A 15,847-nucleotide genomic window follows, 5' to 3' on the forward strand; every position below is an offset into this window, starting at 1 on the left:
GGCCCTCCCTCCTGCCGGCTCAATCCACTCAATTCATGTTTACCAAGCGCCTATCATGCCAGGCCGTATGCCAGGAGCTGAGAATGCAGCAGTGAACAAAGATACCCCTGCCCTCCTGGGGCTTACAGTATGGTGGGGAGACAGACTATAAACAATGGGTACAAACATCAGCAGAGATGCCGTCCAGCAGTGATAAATACTCTGAAGAGGAATAAAGTGGGAGGATTGAGAGGGATGGAAGCTGTGAGGTGACCCACCCCCTCACCTTCAGGAATCCCGTGCCTTCTCTCACTTCATCAGGCAAAGACTGTGCTAAGGAGAAAAATCTGTATGTGGAAAAGACTTGACTAGCTCACCCTCTGAGGAAACATGCAACAAAAACTCAGGGAGCTAAGTCCCTCATTTTCTACCTCAGAATCTTCAAAGCCTTTATTTCAGACCAGGAGTTAAAATCATTTGGTAAGGATCCTCTTTGAGAATCCAATGAACTCTATGGATGTTTTACCCAGAAAAATGCACATGAGCCTATGCGGGCCATTTTATGTAAGGCTTTAGGGGTTTTATAGCTTCTCTGAAGTCTTCCATGGACTCAGATTAGGGACGTCTCTTCACGGTAATAATAAGGATAGTTGGAGCTGCAATTTCTGCACGCCTACTTACCAGGCAGTCTGCTAAGGCCATTATATGAGTTATTGCATTTAATCCTCACAAGGCAACCATATTTAAGAATTGTTATTGTCCTTCGAGCCTATCGAAGATGAGAAAACCGAGGCTCTAGAAGGCAAAGCAAGATCATGACTATCTAGCGTCGGAACTGAAGTGTGACTCACCAATCACAGACACAGTCACCGCCAGACTCTGCATTTCATCTTTAACTTCTTATTTTGAAATACTTTTAGATTTATGGAAGAGATGTGAAGACAGTACAGAGACTTCTCATACACCCTTCGCCCGCCCAGACTCCCCTAATGTTAACATGTCACGTAACCATGCGGGACTCATCAAAACAACAAAAAGCGATACTGGTCAGCTTAATTAAAAAGAAGAGAAGAAAAACTGCCAGATAAGCAGACACAAGAATGACAAACACAGCTGTCTTGGTTTGTTGACAAAATATCTCACTCTGTTGCCTTGTCTCTGAAGCTTCACTGAATGGCATCAGGGTACTTGAGAGGTTCACCGTGGTGATTACGTCATACCAAGAAAAGTTTAATGAGCACCAGTATCTCTTTAAGAATTAGGAAAAGTTACCAAAACTTTCCTCTTCTGACTGTACTATTTTGGGGCCCAGGACAGAAGGAGACCTGGGAGTATCTGGGATGGAGAAATAGAATATTAGAGAAGCTGTACGGTACTGTGGTCAAGCGTGCAGGCTCTGGAGCGAGGCTGCTCAGGTCTGAGTGTATTAACTCTGTGACCTTTGGTGTGTTACTTATCATCTTTATGATTCCATTTTCTCATCAGTAAGATGAGAACAATGGTCCTACTTCAAAGTCTTATAGAGAAGAGTAACTGAGTTAATATATCATTAGGGCCCTTATCACAGTGCCAGGAATGTGGTGGGTCCTCACCAAATACTAGTTATAATTATAGTAATAATATAATATTATATATGTTTATAGTGTATATGACATTGAAATAATAATATAGTAGCTTATCACAATAACTCTCAAAGTCCAGCATATGTTTCTTTATCATTTCTTTATGTTTTTCTTTGGATTTCTAATAAGACCATTGAGATAAATCCTGGATGGGTACCCAAGGTGTCCCATTGGTTCCTTTTTCATTGTTCTCCCCGTCCCTTTCTTTTCCTTCATATCCCTCCTTCCATCATCTCAGCTTTATTCTGCCACAATCCCCAGCTCTAGGATCTAAAACATACTACATTCTTCAGCATGGAGCCTCTACAAGATGGACAGACCTCTCTTTTGTTTATTGATTTTTTTCTCAGAATAACTTTAATATATTATTGAGCTAAAAGCAACTATTTCCCTCAAATAAAAAGCACACAAAGGGTGACCTTTCCACTCTCTCACCCTGCCATAATTTTTGCGCTTTGCAGCCATGGAGTTCCACTCTTTCCCCAAGAGTTATTAGATAGAGCTGAGTGGAAGGAGTTCTTACATCAGGGCACCCTAAATGTAAGGCAGGATCTAGCCACATGGGAAGCATAGCAGAGACAATGCTGTATCTTCATCATGTTCTCATTCTGAACAGAGCATTTGGGGCACGCGAGCTTGGATTCTAAGGCATCTAGGTTCAAGTAGGTGAGAAGTGGCTTACACTCCTCTGACGCTGAAGGAGTACCGAGACCGGTCTCCCTTGAAGAAAGAGCATCACTGAATCTCCAATCCTGTGTGTTGTCAATTCTCTCCATCTTCTTGCCCAAGTTACTGCTTTCTCACTGAGGAAAGGATCCGATTCCTCTCTGGTTATGCTTCTGGTAAGGACCATGAAATATCTGAGATTTTTACCTTGTTTGCAAGCCTACAAGTTAGCTTGCCACAGTTTCGTAGATGTTGGAAGAAGACATAAGATCCCTGGGTCAGAGACAAAAGACTTTATTAGTCAAAACACAGCAGACAGCATGAGCTTCATGTTCGCATTGGTTCCTCTTGCCCCCAGGTCCTCTGGGGGTGATCTGGTGATAGGCTCAGGTGGATCCTGTACATATAGTGGGTTTGTCTCAGCTGGAGAACCCCAAGCTTGGTAAACCCACGCTCTTATAAGGAGACTTCTAGCAAACATGGTCAACCTTTGCCCTGGAGGAAACATTATCTTTATTATGCTGTTCAGGAGACAAATATTCCCTCTTCCTTGGAGGGAGACATTATTTCTACCTTCAAAGGCTGTTTGTATAGCAAAGATAGCCTGGAAATAAGCTGTCAATATCTCATCACAAGATGTGCAGAAATGCAACACACCCAGAGAGCATTGTCTTCCAACATTTTTTCAAGTAATACTGGCTAACCAGATGATATGGTTACAGACTTGGGGTTGTGCTGATCTCCACTGAGGAAGAGCTCTCCAGAGGATTGTAGTGGGATGTGTCTGGGCATGATGAGAGAAATTTCATGTTGGGAGGTTCTTACTTCTTAGGTCTAATGTTGAGAACCATTGGCTTCTTACTGACTATTTAAAACCTCCTGAACTTGGGGCAAATCTGAGTTCATCTGTCCAGTGTCCTTCAATCCACACCTCATGATCGGAGAGGCATACTGTCTCTAAGACTTAGCTATAATGCAATTCACAAAGAGGCCCTTGACATAAGCTCTGAGGTTGTTGCTTTCTGACAGAATGATTCATCTAGAACAATTTCTCAACCTTCTTTAAACTGTTGCCCCCACAAGGAAATTTTTTTTCCTAATTTCTTCTCCTCCATGAAATTTTAATACCACAGATACAATATATCTCTTTATGTACTGTGACTCACAAACAATTATAATATCAAAGTTTTCTTGTGCACCCAAGAACCAATTTTCACCTCCTTAGAGTTGATATCATTCACATTGAGAATGCATGGGCTAGAAAATTCCTGTTTGGTTGGGAAAGATATTAGTCTGGATTCTCTGAGAAGCAGATGCCAAGACATGTCAAACATGCAAGGATTTTATTAGGAGAAATATTTGTATGAAAGTGTTTGGAGGGAGGGAGCCAGATAAGGTAGTTTTCTAGGCTTGGACCATAGAGGCCCCTTTGGATGTGGTAGCTGAATGCAGACCGAATGTCATTCACAGATGATTGGTATTTGTAAATACTTGATACTTGCTGTCCACCGCTGCTTGCCAAACCTCTCCCTCTGTTCATATGCGGCACCAATAACCTCATGGAGAAGGCACTGAAATCCCTTCTGATGAAGAGGGCTTGGGGCAGGATAGAACCAAGAGCTTCTTGAGGTTGGTTGGTTCTCATATGTGGTTCCAGGACCTTTGAATGCATTTCAACTTCTGAGTTTTTCCACAATGCATCTGCTAGCAGTGCTTTCTCACTCACTCATAGTAGAAGATGGGGCCTCCCTTGACAAAGGAGATTCCATGAATATGCCTAGAAGTTCATTCTTTATTCATAATAGAAGAAACTTGTAAATTTGCTCCTGTATAATTTCTTCTACTTCTCCTCTCAATGCAGGCACCCCATGCTGTTTGTTTCCCTGATGATGAGCAGCTTCACATTCTTCTCTCCACCTGAGTCACCTGAAATAACAGGGTAAATGCTTTAGACCTCTCAAAATGTGTAAGGTCGGTTAGCGGAGCTGGGCACTTGCTTAATTCTCATGGGATTTATCTCATCTCACGACATCCCTCCTCTCTTCAATGTCATATGTAAAAATATTTCTAACCTCATCAAAAACTAGGAGTCCTCTTATCCTTCTCCTGCCAGGTGGTCAATAACTTAGTACATGCTTCCTCAGCAGTTTCTAATCTGCCAAAAAATTGCTCCAGAGCAAGCAGCTACTTAAATTTCGTGAATTTTACGCCATGTGCCACCTCTAAACTCTTCATAATCCCCCGGATTTCCTAAACTCGGAGACATTTTATTCCTATAACAGTTCCCTGCCGTGTTTAAACCTCAGTTCAAATTCCTTTTCCCCCGGAACCTACTGTATCTCCCTTTGCCCCACCCCCTTCCCATTCCAAAAGCATAAGCTTTACGTTTCAGCTAATTCAAGCACAGTTTGCATGGCTTCTCTTATCTCTGTCAACCCATATTGTGAAGAAGACGTGTCTGGATCTGATGTGGGTTGGGGTCCTTCCTCCAGACTTACCAAATCACTTATGGATCTTCCACTTTCAGAAGTAATACAAACTCTAAAAAATATTCTTTTTTAAAGTTATGCTAAGAGATGGTAAATATGCTATTAATAAAATGCTATTAATCTCTTCTCCACAAGGTAGAATGGGAAAGAATTGTAGAGAAGAAGCGGGCAAAGAACTATGTCCCGCTGTACCACTTTTGTCCTGGCTGAGCCTGGAAATCCCACCTGTGAACAAAGAGGGAGACGCCTCAATGTGGCTTTTTAGGACCTACAGGAACTCTGCCTCTAGACATTCCCAGGAGGGAGAAGCAGGCAGAGAAACTTGCTTCCTAGGAGGGGGAAGGGGGTCCTCTTATACCTATTTATTTAAAAAAGCTAAAACTTGCAAGCGTTCCAGCCCAGGGAAACCTCTGAGCTAGGAATGGCTGACGGACGAAGTTACAATCTCCACGTGGTATGAAGTTCTCTTGCTCATACCTAGGATGTTCAGGGCCGGAATATATTACGTCATCAGATGAATTAGGAATGCATTCAGCAGCAGAGAACAGAAAATTTGACAAAGAGTGGCTCAAACCATATGACATGTATATTTTGTACTTAATAATAAATCTACAGGCAGTCGATTTCTAGATTGAGCAGCTCCAACCTGGAGCTGGTGGGTATGTTTGAGATTTTCTTAGCATTCCTGTAATGTTGCCAAATGGCTCATTCAGCCCCATATATGAGCTCGTTGTATGACTGTGCTGTAAGGAAGGAATTAAGAGGGTGGCTGGGGCAGTGAAAGAGAGAGTAAGGAGGGAGTGAGAGAGCAAGTGGGACAGAGTTCTTCGTGCGGCCCTCTCATACATCAGGGAGGAAGCTCTGTCGCAGACATCACCTTACATCTCCCTGATCGGAACCGAGCCAACACTACCCCTCCGTCAGTCACGGACAGGGGACAGGATCCTGATGCTTGACTGAGAACACCTCCTGAGACCCAGCACATTGCTACCTGAACACAGCTGAGCATCCTTGGCAAAGAGAAAAGAGAGGTCAATCACAGTGTTTGCTATGACCATAAAGGAGAGCTGATGACAGTCAGCTGACACATAATGCTGGGGTATCTTTTTGTCAGTGAGATCTCTTATCTTGTGTTAAATATTTTGAAAATCACACTTAAATAAAGGGGCTTTTGGGATTACCTATTCCAAATTCTTGCATGCCCTTCCAAAAGAAAATCATTGCATTGATCTCAATTATAATATGTATCAAAGTATAGAAAAACAAACGCCCATGCAGCTGCGTGGTATCAGGACGGAAACTTCACCTTCATTTCCCAGCGTCTTTTACTGTGTTTGGCACACGAAAGACACTCAGAAAATGTTTTCTGCTTGAATTAGTGGAATGAAGCTTCATTGAATAGGTGAGAAAACTGAGGCCCCTGGAAGAGAAATGGCAAGTTCAAGGTCACTCAACTAGCTATTCCTAGAGTTGGAACCACAGCTTGGTTTTTCTGACTTGTGGTTTGACTTTAATTTTCCCATTTTCACATCCTGCTTATCCAAAGGAGGCACATAAGGATCTTTAGGTGTACCCTAAAAGACAACTACTCAGGAAAAACCATGAAGACAGAGACGAAGGAGGGCTGTTCTCTCACTGAAGTAGGCAGGGAGAGCTCAGGAGAGAAGAAAACCATGACCTTAGAAGATATAAATACCCCAGGAAGCTGAAGCCTCAGATGGGACCTATTTAGAGAGTTAAAAGAAATGTTTGTCTTCTCCTATGAAGACCTTTGTCTCAGAGTCCCAGCTGAGCTTGACTACCTCTCCAGGAAGACCTGAGGGCACTTCCTGGCCAGCCTTCCAACTCTGAGTTTACCCTCCTGTTTCATTTTCTTTTTTTCTTGTGAGGAAGATTAGCCATGAGCTAACATCCATTACCAATCTTCCTCCATTCTGTATGCGGGACGCTGCCACAGCATGGCTTGACGAGCAGTTCGTAGGTCCATGCCTGAGATCGAAAACTACGAACCCTGAGCCGCCAGGGCAGAGTGGGCAAACATAGCCACTACACCACCAGGCCAGCCCCTCCTGTTTGATATTTTTTAAGGACTCCTGGAACGTGTGAGCTGTCTCTGGGCTCTCCTAGGCCAGAGAGTAGTGGATGAGGGAGGAGACGGTCTCTTCACACGGTCTTGTGTCTCTTCCGAACTGTCCCCTGCTGGCAGAGTGACATTTGTTTTTTGAGACCACAGTTGATTAGCATTTTTAACATGCCATCTGTGACAGTCACAGGAGAAGGTTTATTGAGGTCCATTTTAGATTGTAACTTGTTTTCCTTGTTACAGAGACAGGAGAAGACGACTCCCTTTCACTACCTCGTGGAGATGCTAAGAAGCCTTTATCTCTGGGTAGAACCCTTTGTTAGGAGGACCTTTCCCCCTCCCTGTCCACCTGCCACCCCTGTCCCCCTTGGAAGAGACTGTCTCCTCTGTGACCCCTGGACTAGGTTGGCCAGAGGAGTGGCCTTGCCAGACTCCTTACTTCCCTGTTGTTTTCACTCAGTTACTCACCAAACACTCTTGGAGAATCTTGGAGAATGCCTGGGAAAAGCAGCGTTGGGGAGCGTGATGTTGTTATTGGAGCCAGGGTGTGGAACAGAATTTGGGTTCCAGTTATGTCATTTATTACAGAGATGGTTGATGACCCAAGCTTTAGGCCTAGCTTTGCATCCAGATAATGAACTATATGATACATTGTACTCTCATTTCAAATAACAGCTCGGCTCATTAAAATCAAATTGCACGTGAGCCGGCCCATCAGCTGTATTCTGCTCAGAGAGCTGCGGTATCCCCTACCTTCCCAAAGCATTTGGTGTGTGATACACCCCTTCTCCTGTTCTCTTTCATGTCACCTTTTTCTTCTCCTCATTTGGTGCAGCCACGCTCCAGCAGTTGCTAGGTGCATCGCGCATGAAGTAGCCACTTGCATACTCCCTGGTGCTACACATTCATTTCTTAGAGTGAGGGCCTCCAGTGTCCCTGCCATCTAGGACTTTCCTTCCACGGAGTGATGATAACCATACACACAGGAGTCTTGGACTCTAGAAAGAGTATTAGCTCACTTCACTCATCTTTCTTGCCCTTCCCGTGACACTGAGTTGTGTGAGTACCAGCAGAAGAAAATGCTGCTCATGCCTCCCAAGCCAAGACTCAAGAAAAATAGAAAAAAGAAGATTCCAGTTGGTCTTCAGGTGAGTACAGTCAAACTGTCAGTGAACAGATGCTCCCAATGCTTTTAGAGTCACGTCAGCGAGCGCTAACCCTGTGTGGCAGCAGCCTGGGCTGTGATGGCATGGACCTGTTGGGTCAGGAAAGGCCTCCAGTGCCGTGGGCAGTTGGGCTGCGCGGGAGCCTGGCCGGGAGCTGGGTGAAACTACAGTGCCCATGCGCCCAGCTGCTTGGCCTTCCCTCCACCCGCTTGGCACCCGTTAGAGGTTCTGAAAAACAAAACTTTACCCTAGACAACAGAGAAAACCTAAAGAGAACAATCACTGTGGGAGAGAGAAAGCTGCCAGATCTACACACCACTTGCCCCCTTGGCCCCTCGAGTGCGGGCTGTTTCCCAGGCCAACCCTCTCAGTCTTTAAGGACAAGGGGATTCTGATGCTGTTTAAACTGTCCCGCACGTGGAGAAAAGGAAATCTTCCAGACTAACTCTATAGAACCAGCATAGTCTTCATAAGGAAATCTGACAGAGCCTGAATAAACACACACACATCAATCTAATGTATGACTATGAACCAATTACAAAAATCCAGATTTCCTAGATGAAGCACTGGCACATAGGATCCAGCAGCGTTTTAGAAGATTAGTGTATTACATCAAGGACTGTCAAGGTTGGAGTATTACAGAATCTGTCAATGTTGTTCACCACGCAATACTTTCTTTTGACCGTGTTACTTGGGTGAGGTATGGTGAGGCCGGCTGAAGACCAAGAGAGACACTGCTCAGAGATTTACAGCTCTCTTACTCACAGTTTCCTGGGGAGAACCTGGCACACTCACTGGGCCACTGGATGAGGGGAGCAGCCCGCGAGGTCGGGAGGCGCGGGGAGAGGGGAGCTGCGGGCAGCACCTTCGTTGTGGTTTCTGCAGGAAGGGACGGGCAAGTTAGGACAGGGCTTTAGGATTGGCTACTTTGAAAATCTCAGCTGGCTCTGGGCAGAGGGACTCTGCCGGAGTGTCTGGTATCCGGCCCTGGGGCCATGAGGGCAGGAATACATGGCCCAGATTGTGAAAGCTCCCCTAAGGGAGGTGGTGGGGATGTGGTCTTAATCAGGTGCTCAAGAAAAGGAACTGACTGGCCCATAGCCAGGGCCTTAAAATTGGGTCAAGACATTTAACGGGGCCTGCCTGTGGCGCAGTGGTTAAGTTTGAGCACTCCACTTCAGTAGCCCGGGGTTCATGAAGTCAGATCTGGTTGCAGACCTACACACTGCTCATCAAGCCATGCTGTGGCAGCATCCCACATAGAAGAACTAGAAGGGCCTACAACTAGAATATATGACTATGCATTGGGGTTTTGGGGAGAAAAAAGAGGAAATTGGCAACAGATATTAGCTCAGGGCCAATCTTCCTCACCAAGAAAAAAAAAAGCCAGCATTTAAGCAACCACACTATGGAAGTAAAAGGAAATAATAACATATTATTTCAACAGATCTTTAAAAAATATTTAATAAAATATAATATCTTTACTAATTAAAAAATAAACAATAAAAAAGGAATAAAAAGATTAAGAAAAAACTATTAATAAAATTTACATATTTCTTTGACATGATTTTATGGACAAAAGCCAGCATTAGACCTGATAAAAGAATAATAGAGTTCTCATTAAAGTTAGAAACAAGATAAAGACATCTATTATCAACAGATTTTTAATAGTATTCTGAAGTATTCTCCAATATAAGGTAAAAAGAGAAAGAAGTGCAAATGTTAGAGAGGGTTACTTTTGCAGAAGATGTTGCTGTCCACTTCAAAAATCCAGGATTATTGTTAAAATATTAGAAGTTATAACAAAGTTTAATAAGGTGGCGGGTTACAAAATTAACATACAGAAACATATATCTCTCACCAGTCTGTTACAAAGTATCATAGAAAAACAAGATAGCCTTTAAAGTAGCAATATCAAATACAGGAGAAATAGCTAGGAATTTAATTAACAAGAAATATATAGAACTGAGACACAAGAAAATATAAATTCTACCAAAGATCTTAAAATAATATTGAATCAATAAACATATATATGTCAAAATAAAAAAATTCACTAATGTAAAAATTCTTTATACATATACTCTAAATTAATTTATGAATTTGATATTTCAGTCAAAAAACAAGATGGGTTTTTGGGGGATTTGATAAAATAGTATTTTAAAAGTAACATGCAAGAATGGCCAGATCTTTTGTTTTAAAGATGAATAACAAGGTAAAACCATCTTTATAAGAAATTTAAGCATACTGAAATTTTAAAATGTTTATACTGACACAGTAATAGATGGATAAAGAGTCCAATCAATGTAATACAATAGTAAGGAATAGACCCTGATACAAATGAGGAGTGTGTGGGTGATAAAGGTAGCAGTGGGGGAAAGAAATAGCAGTCAGTTATGTTAAGACAACTTGTTATCCTTTAGAAAAAGTAGCGGCAGATTCATTACAGATTTGAACGTGAAAAGATGAAAGCAAGCATGGGTAGATTTCTTTACAAAATTGTAGTAAGAGAGGCCTTTCCAAACATGCCAAAAACCTGGAAATCATAAGAAAGAGAATAATACTTTTCATTCCTAAAAGGTAAAAATTAAAAAAAATATATAAACAAAATCATAAAACAAATGACAACCTGGAAAATATTTATAATGCCTCAATTACGGTTTAATCTCTTTCTAGATATCAAATATATATGATTCTTTTAAGTTGATAAGACAAAGAGAAAACAACTTACTACCAAACCAGAGTCTAATGATCCTACTTCTAACAATTTATTCTGAAGGTACACTCACACAAGTACGCAAAGCTGTGTTTAACAGTAAAATAGTTGTAGCTTGATTTTTAACAGAAGGAAGGAGGGCAGGAGGGGGTGGTGGGAAGAAGCTGGATGGGGACAGAGATACAGAGGTGAGGCGGAGAGAAGACGTCTTTAAGAGATCTTCTGTCAATCAGGAATTGGCTTTAGACAGTTATTTTTCCTGGAAAAATAAAATATTTCTTTCTCTTTAAATCCAAATGTGTTACCTGAAGAAAGGCTTTGAGATTTTTAGACGTTCTATTTTACGAAATGTTTCTACGTTTATACTCTATACTTACATTGTATCACAAAGAATTCAAAGCAGCATGAAAAGATATGTAAAATTCAGTGAAAGAGATAAGATAAAAAGTCACATCGGTGAAAATATAGAAAAAAATGAGGAAGCAAGCTCAACAAGCAAATACTATGGTAAAAGGGCCGTGTTTTTAAAATGTCATTTTATAAATTAAACTCTGAGCTTCCTGGTGGCCTGAGCAAAAAGATAAGAGCATGGGAAAACTCACAACATACGTGTACTTTTTTTTTTAGTGTTGAATAAAAATTTTCCTTAGTCTTGAGTTTTGAGAAACTATCTTGCATGGACTTTTAGATGCCTTATTTTTGAATGTAGAGGACACTGGACAGGTAGCAAAATGCATTTTCAACAATATTATCCCTCTAATATATACTGTAGCAGGTTAAAATTGAATGAATATTTCCACGACCATTTTCAAATGCCAATGCCACTATACGGCATAGTGACGTAGATATAGAGCGACGTCTCTGGATCCAGAGAGCTAGGGTAGAAATCCCAGCCCCACCACCTGACACATGTGTGATCTTTCAAAAGTCACTTGTCTCAGTTTGCTTTTTCGTAAAATAAGGATAAAAATAATAGCTAACTCTTGTGATTGTAATTATTAAACTATTCAATATTTGTAAAGTGTGGGAACAATACATGGTATAGAGGAAAAGCAAAGTAGTGTTAGCTAGGGAATGATATATTCTATCATATTTATCTTGGAATCATATTCAGAATGCAAAAAATTGAAAAAGATTTTAAAAAGCACTCTCTTATTTGCCAAGATGAATAATAGTTCCCTCTAATCTTTGCACATTAAAAAAAAAAAACAGTTAAATTCTAGATACCAAATATGTAGATGGTTTTTGCACATTATTCCACATTTGTTCCTTCAATTCTCCTTCTATAAGTCCACCCGTTCTGGGTACCTGTGTGGTTCACTTTGTGGACAGAAAGGAGCTGGGTGGTTAACCGCGTGGAAAGGCGCTTCTGTGAGGACAGCAGCCGCTGAGCTGGCACATGGAGAAGCATGACCTTCCTGTTCCTCGGCTCAGGATTCAGGAGACAGGAAGGTGCAGAGTGAGGCATTAAGAGGCACTTTGCAGAGAGACAGGGTAACTGTTACTTAGGGAACCGCTCTCCAGTGTCTCCTGGAAGAGTCTTTCCTCTGCCCAGCGCATTTCTGCGGCAAAGACTAGCTTTTGTTAGGGAGTGACTGAGGCTGTGTGAGCAGCAGATTCAGCCTAGTCCACCGCTGAGACCTGTGGGTCCAGCAGAGTCAGGAAGCTACATGGTGAAAGCACTGAGCTATGTCTGGACGGCAATGTGAACCGTTCATCCACTTCTCAGCGTTCCTTAGCGCAATTTAAAAAATACACAGGCCTAGGCCATACCTTAGAGATATTGGCTGAGTTGAGCTGGGCTCTAATTTTTAAGAGTTCCATGAGATTGTGATGTGTCCCCAGATTAAGGATTACTAGCTTAACAAATAGAGGTTCCACATTCACATCTATAGGTGCAGGTGGCCAAAGGGAAAGTTGAGCCCTCAGATCTTTTATAGATATCACCCAGGTCATTAGCTGGGTATATGCCACCCTTTAAGATCTGGATACAGTTGTCTCAAATCCACGTCCAAATCCTACAGAAAGACCATTGCCTCATTGCGATTTCTTCCAACTTGGCAGATATATTTGCCCGGTGGCCTCTGACCCTAAGCTCCAGTTTCTGTTGAAATCACTTGGTTTATGGCGCATTTCTTGTTTTTTTGCATGTTTTCTTTGTTCCCTTCTACATCAAGCCAAATGTACAGCTGAGCTCCAGTCCTTAATTTTCACAGAAAACCACTTACAGGTTGCTGTGTATTTCTCAAAATTACAGCAGTTTTATACAAGGCCGAATGGGATCGTGTTGCAGTAACGAAAAAGGTTCTGAGTGGTAGTAACCCTCCCTGATCTTAAGAAGTGGTACCTCCGACGCCGTCCTGGACTCCGCTGGGCTGGCTGCCGTGTTACTTGGGCTTCCTCTTTTCTCTGCCCTGCTGTCACTCCTGATTTGCCATTCATCTTTAAAATCAACTTTATTAGTTTATTTCACATAAACCAAACTATATTCATTTAGAATGTACAATTTGATGAGTTTTGACAGTTGTCTACACAGTAAAACCACGGCCGCAACTGGGATGGATCTGTTTGCACAACCCAAAAAAGTGTCCTGCTACCTTTTGCAGCCTAACCTCTCCCTCCCAGCTACAGGTAAGCCCTACGTACAAGTGACTTCTTGTCACTATAGACTAGTTTGCATTTGCTAGGATTTTATAAGATTTCATAAAAATAGGATCATAGTGTTTACTATTTTCCATGCCTCTTCCATGCCTGGCCTCTTTCACTCAGTGTAATGATTTTGGTATTCAGCCACATTTTTTCCTCGTTATTAATGAGTAGTATCCCCATGTATGGATACACCACATTTGTCTACCCATTCACCCACTGAGGAGCATTTGGGTTGTTTCTCAGTTGAGACTATTGCAAATAAAGCTGTTGAAATATTTGTGTACAAGTCTTTGTGTGACGTGTTTTTATTTATCTTGAGCAAATACCTAGGAGCGGAATGGCTGGGTCATAAGGTTACTGCATGCTTCACTTAAGAAACTGCCAAAACGGTTACGCATTTCACAACCCCATTAGCACGTATTAAAAATGTAGTGAGATCTTTGCCAATAATTGGTACTGTCAGGTTTTTTTGATTGATTATTGTTTTTTTCTTTTTTGGGATTCAAATGGGTGTTTAGTAGAATGATGTTTTATTTCTCAGCTCTAGAATTTACACTTTATTCTCTTATATTTTCTAACTCTTTGCTGAGTCCCTGTTTTGCATTCATTACAAGCGTATTTTCCTTTACATGGGGCTGGGCCGGGTAGTGGTTAAGTTCGCACGCTCTGCTTTGGCAGCCCGGGGTTCACAGGTTCGGATCCCAGGTGCGAACCTAGCGCCACTCATCAAGCCACCCTGTGGTGACATCGTACATAAAATAGAGGAAGATTGGCAGAGATGTTAGCTCAGCAACCATCTTCCTCAAGTGAAAAGAGGAAGTTTGGCAACAGATGTTTGTTCATGGCCAATCTTCCTCACACACACACAAAAAGTCTATTTTCCTTACCTCATTGAACACATGTGTAATAGGGGTTGAAAAGTCCTTATCTGGTAATTCTAACATGGGATTTCTCAAGATTGGCCTCTGTTTCGAGTTTTTTCCCTTGAGATTGGGTCCCATTTTCTTGGTTCTTTTTAGAGTGAGTAATTTTGGAGTATACTGGATATTATGAATGTTACTGATACCAACGCTGATATCAGTTTCCCTGCATTAAACCCAGCATATATGGGATTAAAACCAAAATACTCATTTTCTGCTTACTCTCTGGCTTCCTGGCTCCAGAATCCACTATCCTCCATGGAGACAGACATTGCCAAGGACAAGCATCTGTCATTCATTATCTCGTCCCTGCAAAGAGATACAGGCTGGTGAGAAGGCTCCGACCAGCAAGGCCATATGCTCCCCCTCCCCTACCTAAAACCCCAAATAAAAACCTTTCCTTTTAGCTTTTCGGGGAGTCTGGGATTTCAGTGTTAGCTGCCCTCTCTTCTTGCCCAATGCTGTGGAATTAAAAAATTCCTACTTTCTTCCAGTACACCCGGTATCAGAGATTGGCTTGCTGCACAATGGGTGAGCGAACTCACTTCAGGTTCAATATCATTACTTTATGGCAACTCTGGATTCTGTTGCTTTTTCTTGAAGTTTGTTGATATTCTGTTTTAGCAAACAACTAATTTGATTAGATTCAGACTTCAAAATCCTTTCTCACCTGTAGTGGGCACGGCTGGAAGCTCAGATCACATCTTTTAGCCTTCGCCAAAAACTGCTTTGAGTCTGCTCACATGTGTCTTTGTCAGGTGCTGGCCAGAAGCTCGGGCTAAGTTTATGTATGGAATTTGGGGCTCCCTTTCTGTGGCTTTCTCATTTCCAGGATTCCCAACTCACTTTTGGTGGCCAGGGTTACTTCGTGCTCTTCCTTTTGGTTCTTTGGTGTAAAAATATAGCTGCTTTTTTTGGTCACCCTTTCAAAATCTCTCTGCTTTTCTTCCTTTTCCAGTGCTTTCAGACAGCGTTTCTTTGTATTTTGTGCAATGTTCATAGTTGTGGATGGTCTGTGGGTGGGTCAGTCTGTTAGGGGCTCATGCTTTTAAACTATAAGTGCAACTCTCTCATTCATTTGTTATGCTAAGAAGATAACTATTTCTTGCAGCTTTTTTGTCTCCAACCCCTCTTTTCAGGGTTTTACCTTCCACCCTCAAGTGACTGATGGTGTTTTCCAAAATAAAAATAGGCCTATCCTTAAGACAAATTTGGGTGCCACCTGTTAAGATAGATAATCCTCTTTTTTTTTTTTTTCGGTAACGCAGCCACAGAGCCAATAATTCAAGATGGGAGCATAGATAGGTGAGCCTGGTGCAATAAACACAAGGAAGCCTGAGCATGGAACACTATAAAACATTCTATGTTTATGCAGACTGTGATCGACTGAGAAAAGGGACCAAGAGAGAAAGTAAATGAGGTCCAGAGAAGAGAATTAGCAATAACCTTAACCAAATAAGAGAAGCAGCCAAAGGTACAAAGTAGCTGTCCTTCCTTCGCGGGAGAGAAAGCCCTGTGTAATGATGACTGGATCCTAAATAAGCGCAGGGGGATCCGCCA

This window comes from Equus quagga, chromosome 22 (genome assembly GCF_021613505.1).
Source record: "Equus quagga isolate Etosha38 chromosome 22, UCLA_HA_Equagga_1.0, whole genome shotgun sequence".
Taxonomy (NCBI): Eukaryota; Metazoa; Chordata; class Mammalia; order Perissodactyla; family Equidae; genus Equus; species Equus quagga.